Source organism: Acromyrmex echinatior, chromosome 6, assembly GCF_024713525.1.
Source record: "Acromyrmex echinatior isolate Ae372 chromosome 6, ASM2471352v2, whole genome shotgun sequence".
Lineage (NCBI taxonomy): Eukaryota > Metazoa > Arthropoda > Insecta > Hymenoptera > Formicidae > Acromyrmex > Acromyrmex echinatior.
In genome coordinates this window covers 1,776,616-1,788,865 of record NC_141857.1, presented here as the reverse complement: position 1 = coordinate 1,788,865, position 12,250 = coordinate 1,776,616, and the positions used below count along the sequence as shown (strand labels likewise).

Below are 12,250 nucleotides of genomic sequence, written 5' to 3'. Positions count from 1 at the left end.
TTAACAATATACCTAGAATAAAAATTTAATTGACCAATTGTGAGAATCGAATAATAAATAGACGATATCTCTCTTTCGTTTTGATCAAATAAGAAACGCGAATAGAAATGTGTGTACTCAAGTTTGCGTTTTCTGAATAAAATTATACAATAAAATTAAGAGCGCACAAAAAAAATCAAATGAGTGTCAACAAAGGTAACGGCTGTTAAGAATAAAATTATAATTTTGCGTGCGTTATAAAAGATTGCGATGTAACTATATATTTCATACGGTATCAGAATAATATACTGTCGCGCCAGTTATTTAACGTTATAAGGCTGCGTTATGCCGCGAATATTTATCCACCGCTGTTCCTGAATTAATAACGCAGTAAAGCCGAGCGGTGTAAAGCGGTCCATTGAAATTTCCTGATATATGACATTATATGCGTTGGCATTATGACGCTCTTCTTAATTAAGGTATTGCGAGCACGCTGCAGCCGCGGTCCTGCCGTGACGTATTTCCTTTATGAGCCGGCAACACCGGCGCTAAATGGGTCATGCTATGAATAATAACGGAATTCAGGGAAAGCCCTTAGAAAATAATCTTAAATATTAAGTATTAAAATAAAATTATGAAAGATGATATACCGAAGAGTATAAAGGTGAGACATGCATCTGCCCTCTATTCTGAATAAAACAGAAATTCCTCTCACGGAAATTGTATTGATAACATGAAAATAACATCAATAATTCTTAATAAACATATAAATAAATATCTCGCAATAATAATGTTATTAAAAAAAATTTAGATTGAAAATATCAAAAATTGAAAAAGAAACAACGATACACTAAAAAATGAAGTTTAGTTTTAAACTTGTCTCTATTTTTTAAACACATACGCTTAAAGACATTTTAACTTTAAATTTTTTTAATAAACGAAACACTATGTGTGTTTGGATTAAAAACGATAAAATATTTAAAATTGAAATATCTTTTATTATTAAATGTTCGTTTTGCAAGATGTTTTAAATGTAAACATTTTAAACACTACACTTTTTACAGTGTAATATCTACGTTTTTGCATTCTTAATTACAACTGTGCCTGATGGTATTGCTGTCTCTTCTTTTTTTCTTTCAATTTTTGTAATTATCTTATTATTGCAAGACATATTACAAAAACATGCTTCAAAAATGATCGGTGTCGATAGTCGAAGTAATTTTAGTCGCATCAAAGCGTCTGGAAAACAATTTCGCGAAAAAGTAACTTGATATCGACCGGTAACGATAGAAAGAATAAAAGAAGCCATCACACATCGCGTATGTACCAAAGAGACAATATTGGATACGCATATCCGCCATTAGCGCGTGTAACTGGGAAGAATCGCAACCTTGGCAGAGGTCAGCCTGATTTTCGCACTACACGCCGTAATTATGAAGTGGATAATGACGCACTCGTCCAACGAAGCACAGCATCAGACGCTATTTTCCGCAGGTGTGGGCACATGACTGTACTCGAAATTATCCCTCGTCGCACTCAGGATACATCCTCATCCACATTCGCACGACGTCTATACGTGACCGAATGGCCGTTGGGATAATACCATGGAACGAAGCGGCTCGTAACCTAGATTTGGTGTCCACGTACAACCAAACGTCGATGTATGTATGTGAGCGCTCGTATATAGGTAAAGAGACACGTGAATATATACATAAGAGCGTGTCGTGAGAGACGGAGTGTTAACTACGATATTGAGGTAACGTCATTCGCGAATTCACGAACGCCGCTTTGACGCCTTCAAACTTACGAACCCGCGTATTCCGCAAGAACTAACTCCAGAGAGATACTTTGCGAGGGTAAGTGAGCCGTGTGTATATAATTACGTGCACGTTTGCGAGATGGGGTTTGTAATAAGAGTTGCGAGGAATTATGCGTGCCCCGGGGCTAGTAGTGATTTTGTTGCGGGTGAGGAAGCGCCGTGAATGTTTGATCGATACTGGGTCCTCGCTGATTTCTACCTGATAATTGCTTTATGGATTAAAGTAATTGGCAAATATCGCAATGAGATGGAATATAATTACGATGCATCTGATAATAAATGTTAAAATTACACCATGAAAAGGAAGCACGCAAGATATGTTGATCGATATCAGCTGTTGGACGCACGATGATAGATAATTTGAATTATGATGTATAACGGAGAGAATTTATCAAAAGCGTCAGGTTGCACACTTATTATTTTGATAACTTTTCATCTAATTTTCTGATAAATTTTTCATTAAAAAATCAATAGCTATATAGAACGCGGACATTAAAAATTGTAAAATTCATGTTCGATCGAGACAGTTGGAAGATCCACATTTCGAGAAGGCACTCTAATGAATCTTAAACGAATTGATAGAGAAATGAACCACAGAGCAAAAAACTACGACCCATAAATTAACTACCTCAAATCACGTGAACATATTTCGTCTAAATATAATATAAATCGACAAATCTACATATTATTAGTCCTATATATAAAAGAAATGGAAATCGCAGATTTGGAAATAAATAAAGAGAAAAAAATCTTGAAAAAAGAGAGAGAGGGAGGAAAATGCTCACTTACTACTATTCAACTTCAACAAGCTCAGCCTACGTTCTCTCTTCCTACTTCATTTTCTTCATGGTACCGTTTTCCACCCTCTGATCACTTCGTCGGTTCTTTCTCCATCTCTTTCTCCCTTCCTTTTCGCACACTCCAAAAGTACCCTTCAATTCAACCCACTGGACTAATGGATTATTATACGCCTCCACCGAAAACGATCCCATTCTATTAAGACCCACTGTATCTTCTGCGGAGATACCTACTTTTGGATCGATTAACGGGTTCGTCTCTCTTCATCCTGAACATATATATATGTATATATATGTATACGCATACGTATGCACAGACCAAACGAGCAAACTCTTTTGCGTCGAACGACGTGGCTAGCACGGCTATCACGCAACCGAGCCTGAGAGAATGATAGGTCCGCGGGGGCGAAAAGGAGAGAAAGACAGATAGAACGAACCCGATTACGAAGTAGTCCAATTTTCTGCGGCGCTGGATACAAATTGAATTCCGCGTAGGATTAACGTTAACATCGACAGATTTCACGCGGCCGCTCTTGCGCCAGGTACGCTGTATTTTGGGGAGGCCGTTGGCCCAACTGTCACCCATCCTGGGAAACAAAGTCCCCTATCTACGCGAGTACGCGCGGCCGGGAACGTGTAATTCTGTAACATTCCCGGAACGGATGCGGCCTGGTACGTTTGTATGACATTTTCGACTGAGATTGACCTCGGCCGCGGCCACGTAAAATTGTTTTTTTTTTTTTTTTTTTAATCACAGAGCTTGTTTCCCTCCGCATCGACAATCCGGAAATCTCTTGTAGTCGACAATCTGTAAGTTTTGCGTGACAGCCAGAAATTGTTTTTCGCAATGCGACGAATGATTTTGCTTTATGTATGAAAAACATTATGCGAATCGAGGTATACGATGTCATTAGCATATTCCCGAGGGAAAATTAGATCGTAAAAATGAAATTCCCAGAATAATTACAAGGCAAAGAAATTATGGAGCGATTGTCAATCATTGGCTTAATAACTTTATACGATTATACACTTATGCACAAATTTGTAAGTATAATTGTATTATTAATTTAAAATTAATCAAAAAACCAAGTGCACTATATAGAGAATGATTATACATATCACGATTAAAGAATATTAAAATGCGAGCGACTGAAGTCAACGCGTTCTTATCGGACTACGTGACTTGTTTTCGAAATTCATCTCTCTCTCTCTCTCAACATGTTTCCTGTATGCAGAGACAAATAATATATTGTGATGAAAGGGGCAATCATTCACATTGTCGTGGCTCTCTTGCATAAATACTGAATTCATATATTCACCAACATTTGTATATTAAATATTTAATTTGACTGCCGTACCGTGTACTTACTTTTAGCCGTGTTATCTATGCGTAAACAACGTGTACTTTTAGTTCTGAAATAGTATCAAAGCTTTCATTGTGTACACATTTCCAAACTCAAACATATAATAATTACAATAACAATTACTTAAATTATTACTACATATTTTTATATTAAGCAAATAGTCTTTATTATATATTTTTATTTTACGTAGAGAGAAATTATGTGGATAAATTAAGTGATATAATTAAATATATACAAAATTCATATTATAATATAATAATATTATCTTTGTGTTGTACTTTTATCGCGGGAAATGTTCGACTACGATTTTATAAGAGATTAATGTCAAGAGATGCCGAAAGTTTCTTTGGATGAACGTTTGACGATCGTGCATTCCACACCGAATATAAACTACACTTTAGTAGTGGATGAGGGAAGTGGCGGTGATGGCGGATCGTACGGGTGAAAGATCTCCGAGCTTTTAGGAAAAGAGACAGCCGACATCTGCCGTTGCCCCGCTAATGCACCGTTGCATAAGAAATTGAGGAAATTAACTTACAACTGACTAAATTCCTAGGACGAGGGAAAACGGCGAGGCAGAAAGACAAGATAAGATCAAGAAGTGGAGAAGTACGAAGGTAAGGGCGGCGAACGGGTGGCCGAACAGGGGTGGTAAAACGGCGGCACCGTTGAAATCGTTATTGAGCCTCTTTCCAGACTTTCGTCACTGGGAGTCGTCGACTACCATTTTCTTTAAGTTCCACGAGATCGTTTCGGCTCCCGCTCGCCTTCCTTTCTCGGGGAAACTTTCTTAATTCGAGCTTTCCAAGGCCTCTCCGACAAAATGCAACGACCTCGGAGGATCTTCTCGCGAAGTTCACCGGGATAGGACATTCGTTAGATTCGGTTTAACCGGCATAACTACATCAGGAAATGGCTAACATAGTACATGCTGCTCGTTACATCGAGACTGATGAATAATTCGGCATAGTATCAAGAATTAATACGCAATCGATACGACAAACAACTGCGCCGTCTAATTTAATAATCATCAATTTGCAATATCTCATTAAATAATCTTCAATTAGCATACGAGAGACATCAATTAAATCTCCTGTTAATAGAAATCGAATGTTGATTTTCAAGAAATCAAATGTTTAAAAATACTTATACATTATCAAACAGAGCCGTTTATACTTCAATTCGTGAATCTAAAAGTATGCATTAAAATATCCGAAATAAAAAAATACATAGAAGATGAAAACGTTTCTATAGAGCTAAGGCGCGTGTTTTGATTGAAATACGGGTGGAAGAAAAAGTCGTGAGTTGCCGCCTCTCAAATACCTGAAATCCGCTCTTAGCAGCGAAAAGAGAACAAAATACGAGTTTCCCTTCGCTAGCACGCTCCCATGGCCATATCCTTAAAAGATCCTCTTATCCTCGTCAGGGGGTCTATATAGAGGTATAAGAACGTCCGTTGGAGGAATGGGGTGTGTCTTCCTTTCGAAGAAGGGGCCATGCATCTCCGGGCTAATAGAGCCAGAGTGTTGCCCGCATGCCTCGGCACGCTGCCTTCGATCAATTTATTATACTCACTTAAGCTCGCGCGCTACCCCGTGCCGTTTTGCACTTTTTGGATCTCTAGCACCGGTTGCATCTCGCTTCGTTTTTACCTCGGTGTACATTGACCGCATACTCTCTCCCTCGCACATCGCCCGGCCGATTACTTACCATTTTACCTTAATCCTTCTTATCTCTCTCATCACGCGTTCCTTTCCTCGCGTGTCTTAGCATCATTGATTCTCTTCTCGAAACATTATAAGAGTGGATTTAGTTCCTCCTTTCGTCCAATTTTTCGCATATCAATAAAATATCAATGAGACTTATTCATCCTTACGTACAAAGTACGTGCAAGTAATAAATATTTGTTTCAAGTATTTCAATGGTTCATATATCCGCAAATCATAAATTTATTATAAGCATCAAATTTATTCCGAATATATTCTGTGTGTGTGTGTGTGTGTGTGTGTGTGTGTGTGTGTGTGTGTGTGTGTGTGAATCCAAGTTTAATACTTCAATCAAGATTATTAAATTAAAACAAATTTGATTTGCTTGTCGTACAAAGTCGCTCCTTTGATCAGTTTTATAATATTTTTCAAAAGAAAATAAATTCTTGTTTGGAATACATATAATAATAAGTTTTTCTAAAATTTTTAATAAGTATATTTTAAGTTAAGATCATCATCAAGAAAATATTCTTTGTTAAAAAAAATCATTATTTAAAAGGAAGAAAATAAATTGAATAATGACTTTTCTTAGCAATAGAATGATATTTTCCAGTGTGCATGTTATATTAAGATAAAGAAAGACAGATACACGAGGAATCAAATATCACGATATGTCATGATATAATTTATTTCACTATTTTATTTCTAAGTTAAATTTGCTATCATGCAAGTCATTTGTCATTCATCATGTACTTAGCTACTTTCAACATCTCGCGCTATCCGCGAGCGATTATGATGCGGTGATAGTTTAAAGTTCGTGTAATAACAGGTTTCGTACATGTACAACGATGAGAATGCGCCTCGGGCTTAGAAACGTCGATCCCTCCACTTCGATTAATCTTGACGTTAGTGTGGCAAGCACTGAGCCTAAGATAGTTTCAGTTACCATCGATAAAGTGTTAACGCTTGATTTTACGTCGTTTAAGGTTGAAGTCATGCTCTCGTTACAAAGCCACGGTGATGCGTTCCAGACTATACCTCGCCAAAGCGATAAAGTGCAACCGTTACATGATCGTGAGAAAAACAGGGATTTATAATTAATACGTTATTCTATTAACTATTCTATCAACTGTTTTTGTTCGCAAAAAACTTGAGATAATGGATTGTTTATCTCACGAATGCGAAGTGCTACTACATTACACCAAAAATATTACGATTTTATATTAATGAATAATTTTTTACATCGTCGCAAGTGCTCTTAGGAAAAGTCGTGTTTGTACGCTGAGTATACACATTTCCATCCATTTCTTCTCCCATGTTTTTCCACTTTTCTCAAACTAACGAGTTGCAGCAACGCTTTAACGCTGGCGCGAGTTTCTCAATAAAATAGTGAAAAGGATGTACAGAGTTAGTTCACATTACAAAGTAGATGACAAACGTTTTCGACTAGCAGAAGAGATGAAATATAAAAACGTAATCACTGCACACAATAGCTAACTCATACTACTCATTGATAAAATTCAATAATGGTATTCAGAAGTAGTCATTTACAATTAATAAAATTCCTGAAGTTTCTGTCAATGATCCTCTTCGTTTAATTGAGTTGAACATTTCTTGGTCGATTTTTACTTAATATTAATACAAAATTGATTGTTGGCAAAATTGGATTTCGTAAAATGTCATAAATTATCTGAAACGTAGTCTGCGTTTAAATATGCACGTAAAATAATGGATCGAAGGCGACCGGGATCATCACGTAAAATGCAAAACGTCAAATGGTTACGGCGGTCCACTGAAGCTCCACGAGACTTTACGACGGTCATACTAGCCGAGATTTGACATAGGAGAATACGAAGAGTCCTGGGGGGTTTATCTTGCAGTCGGTGCAGTTTGCGACTCCGGCTCTCGCCGCCGCTTCCGCCTTGCCGATAAATATGAGCAGTGATAAAATTCATTGGTCCCTGGACGACGTAGCCCAGTGTAGCCCACTTCTAAAGCTTCTCGCCAGACAATCACATCATACAGATATTACGGATTACATCATACTTTTACTGAGTTTGCTTTTTCAATTTGTGAATTACACATATTTCTGTAAAAATCAGCGGGACTTTAATAATTGAACAACTTTGCGCTGTAAGATTCATCAAAATTAACTTATTACAGAAAATTTATGTGTGAAAGATTAATATCTAATAAGAATAATAGGAAAGAATATTTACTAGGAAGTATTTAACAAAAAAACAAGAAATGAATTTAAGTATTTTTATATTGACTTAATTTAATTACATTATTCGTGTTTCGAGGAAAAAATAATTAGAGGAGAAGCAGGAAAAGCATAGGGTATTTCTAATATTGCTAATAGTGTCTGTGTTTTTTGGTAGCATCATCGTGCAATAAAATAAGAAAATTAAAAGAGAGAAATTACAAGTCGAAGTCGCTTGCACTGTAGAATGGCGATGCAGATAACTGCGATGGTGACGTAAAGGTGCAAAAGAAATGGAAAAAGAAAGCGGAAGACAGGGGGAAGCTAGAAGCAATTCGAGTGGCGGAAAAAGAAATAACGAGAAAAACCTTCATTTGAAATGCTTTGCTTGCTTGCTTGCTTGCTTCCTTGCTTGCCTAGATGTCGAGCGATTTCAGTCGAAACGCTTATAGGCAGGGAGCGAAGGAGGATGGGACGAAGAAATGGAGGAAAAGAAAAAGAGAGAACGAGCCGGTAGGGATGATATCTCTGGAGACGCTACGAGACACAATCGAAAGTGTGCGAGATGGAGCGAGACAGAAACATAGAAAGAGAGCTAAAGGATATAAAAAGCGTATCGCAACGATGGGAAGAAAAAAAGAAAAGCGGTCACCCTTCAATGGAGACTTCAAGTTTTTCCACCTTTTGAGCAGCGTATAATTGGAGCTTGAAAAGTATGAACGCAAGTACGAAAGCAGACCGCGAGTCCTGAAACGGTTTGGTATATAACGCGAGGCCTACAACAAAAGGCAATTCCTAATGATCTTAGCCCAAATAGCATTAGCCTTTATCTTCGTAGTTAGTAACGACGATGGTCTCATTGTCCCATCGTCTCTCGTTCGATCTAGTAATTCGTTCCTTTGATGCGATCGGAGGATATTTTTTTCTCTAACAGGAATTGCATCTCAGCAGCGAATCCATCAGGCACCGCGTCACCTTGAACGATCGGGTAACGGCTTTGATCCAAGTTCAACACAATTCTCACTTTTCCCTCAAAGGGCGATATTTCATTTTCACATATGCTTTACGCTCTCGCGCAGAAAACGATTATTTTATCGTGCAAGAATTCGAAAAAAAGCCATGGGAGTACGAGTTCATAATAGGAAACAACGGCTTGAGAAAGTTCCATAGCTTTTCCATGATTTCCAGATAAAATTTTATGATTTTCCCTAATACTTTCAATAATATTCTGAAATTTTTTGTTTTCATTCTGATTTGGAAACCGTCAAATATTTTGTTGAAGGAATTATTAAACATACCAATGTAAATTACTATTAATGGTTGCTGACATTTAATTATTAAGAATTATAAAATTGCGTAAGAGTGACGTTACGTACATTAAACTTCTTTAAAGTCAAAAATTTTAATTTTTCGGAGAATTTTGCAAAATTTCCTGACTTTCCTCTGATTTTCCCATCGCTTTCAATTTCCCTGACATTTCCCTGGTTTTTGGTTTGTGGCAATCCTATTAGAAGTATTTCACACGAACGAGTATTTCACAAAAAATTTTTACTCGACGCGACCATATAACGAATGGTTGAGTCGAAAAAAACTCTTCATAGTATTTCTTTTACAGCTTATAATAGTTTTCCAGAAGATAATATCTCAGCATCTCTCTTCTTCGATTATTTCTTATGCGATTGCTTGCGTGCATAACAATATATTTATTTTCTAATATATTTATTTTACAGATTCGGTTTTTAATTACGGCAATCTTGCGCGAGTGGATCTTTTATTTTTCTAAATAACTTTCTATCTATTATTTGATAGTGTTTATCATCTATATATCTGAAAATTATCTATCTAAATTTTATAACAAGCATAGATACTTAATTATTCGCACGATATCAATTTTCTTATAATGTCGCAATGTCTTTCTATTCTTATAAATGTCTTTCAATGATTATAAATTCATATTTTCTGTCTCGGGATCTGATATCCATTTTGTGTACAAAAATCATCTCCTCAGGTCATCCTTACACGCTGCGTGACGTTATTGTCGCACACCTATGCTCTGTCGAGTGAATCACGACCGACGTAAAATCCTGGGTAACAACATCGCGAGAAAGAAATGCATGGTGCCACGTCAGTTTCAGCGGCGCACAATTTAATACCGCGTGGTAGGGCGAACGGCCGGGCTCTACGTGGTTATTCGGGCAGTAAATAAACCTGTCCGCCTTAAAACAATAAGAACGTCTTCCGGACTGAGTACGCATCACTCCTCCGTTTCCCTGCCTTTTTCCCGAGCAATTTCGCTCGGACGAGAGGCATCAGGATCGCGAGACGGTGGGCGGGGGTGGAGAGAGGCAGCAGCCGGGGCGAGAGAGCACCTGCAATATTTGTCAGAACCATCCCAAGGACAAATTGAAATGACGTGTATGAGATGGAGTTGTCACGGTCCCGTTGGTGTACACACGAAGAGAGAGCTACGCCAACCATACAACACGCGATACCGCAGCTAGATTTGTCTGTGCTGGCGCGGGGAAAATGTGAGGAAAACGTCTCACCTACGACTCCGGAAAAACCGCCCGAGGCCCTCGAGCGTAATTTTAGCAGGCTGCCGGGAAATTTTCGCTTTACACTCGCGTGTACTTTGTCATAAGCGATTTAATGTTCCGAGCAGTTGTTACCTCTGGATATTCGAGAAACGAATGCGAAGAAATGTTTTGTAGTATAATATTTTTTCTAATAATTATTCATACTTATGACTTACTCTTCGAAGAAAGCACACAAACTTCCTTCGATTATGCAAATAATATGAGACAAGTTCTACGATGCAAACGCTTCAATTGTTATTTAATTAGCTTTCACCACCGAGCTACTAACGTGCACTACATGTCAAGTAAAAAAACATGTTACGCAAGCATGCCTATGATGGCAGAATAAATTTCGTAAGATATATTCTGAATCTTTGATTACCTTCTAGCTCATACATATATTTTCTGATGATATTATCGATCAATATCGTGGCATTAAAGGCGAGGTATGTATCTGTTCTCGACATCGAGTCGATTCGATATGTATCAGTCCTATTTGCGTGCTCATTATATATCAATATAATAACATTCAGGTAAGGAAGTTTCTTAAGACGATCGAAACACTTTACGACGCGTATATGCGCAACGTCATGCTTCGTTGACGCCTTTTTGCATCACCACCCCTACATATTCTTGATATACGCTTGGCACCACATTTCTCGTTCAAGGCCGCTCTCTCGTCCTTGTTCAACGTCCTGTGAGAGCTCAGCATTATATCATTAATTTTCAGGATGAATTAATTAATAATCCAGAAAAGGAGCGCGTATAGCATGCACAAAAGTTACCCTTTGTCCCAACTTCCGGTCTTGTAAGGCTTTACGATGCTTTTCGCGACGTCGAGTGACATGACAGGGGCATGACACTTTCGTTACTTCCTTACTTTTCATTTATTTCTGTCTGAAACCTTGAAAAAATCCTCGTTCTCTTTGAATCGATAAGATACTTAAGATCTATCCACTTAAAGAGGAGATAGATGAATTCGTTGATACTTGCTATGTCGATTTCCAATCAGTATTCAGACATAGAAAAGTAATTTCTGTATTATTTTAATTACTCGTTACATATATTTTAATAATAATACTTGCTTTGTATGTATAAAATTAAGAGAGACTGGAATTCGTGCATTTTTATTTCAATACATAACTATTAGAAGTGGTTTCCACTCTTGAAATTAACTTATTTCCGCTTCTTCCTAATCACACGTTCTCCGCAATTAAGTGATCAAGCTAACAGTACAGGGGACACGCAAGTTCATGTTACGAACAGTGTTTTCAACCGATACTGCGCTGATACTGCATCGTCTAGATATACACGTCCTCTTGCGCATAACACATTCGTACGATTAAACATGTACTCATATGCATATATGCGAAACGCGGTCTAAGGCATTGACGAAAATTGTAGGTCTACGTACGTAGGCTCGGTCCTAATTATATGCCATTATTCAAGGCATATATATGGCTGTATCCTATGCACGTGTACTATACGTGTGTCTACATCTAAGCACAACGCTCTCACGTGTCGAGGTAATGCGTGTCTATTTCATATATATATATATATATATATATATATATATATATATATATACTAGGAATTCATGTAAGGTGTAGTAAGTCGTAATACTCGATGAAGGCTTAACCTGTATTTATTAGGTGTTGGAATTAATTCGTAGCGTTTTACAAGTGATGGGAAGTACTTTCATTAATGTATTTTTTAATGTTCATGTGAAATAAATAACATTCTTTCATTAAAAACGCTACGAATTAATTCCAACACCTAATATAAATTTAAAAAATTTATTTATTT

The 12,250-nt window shown here is 37.3% G+C and overlaps 1 long non-coding RNA gene across 4 annotated transcripts in view; it reads right to left on the bottom strand.

The window, feature by feature from the left end:
* The window catches only part of LOC147909261 (uncharacterized), a 417,661-nt gene that overhangs the window by 185,237 nt on the left and 220,174 nt on the right, over positions 1-12,250 (bottom strand). The gene's annotated exons all lie outside the window — the stretch shown is intronic.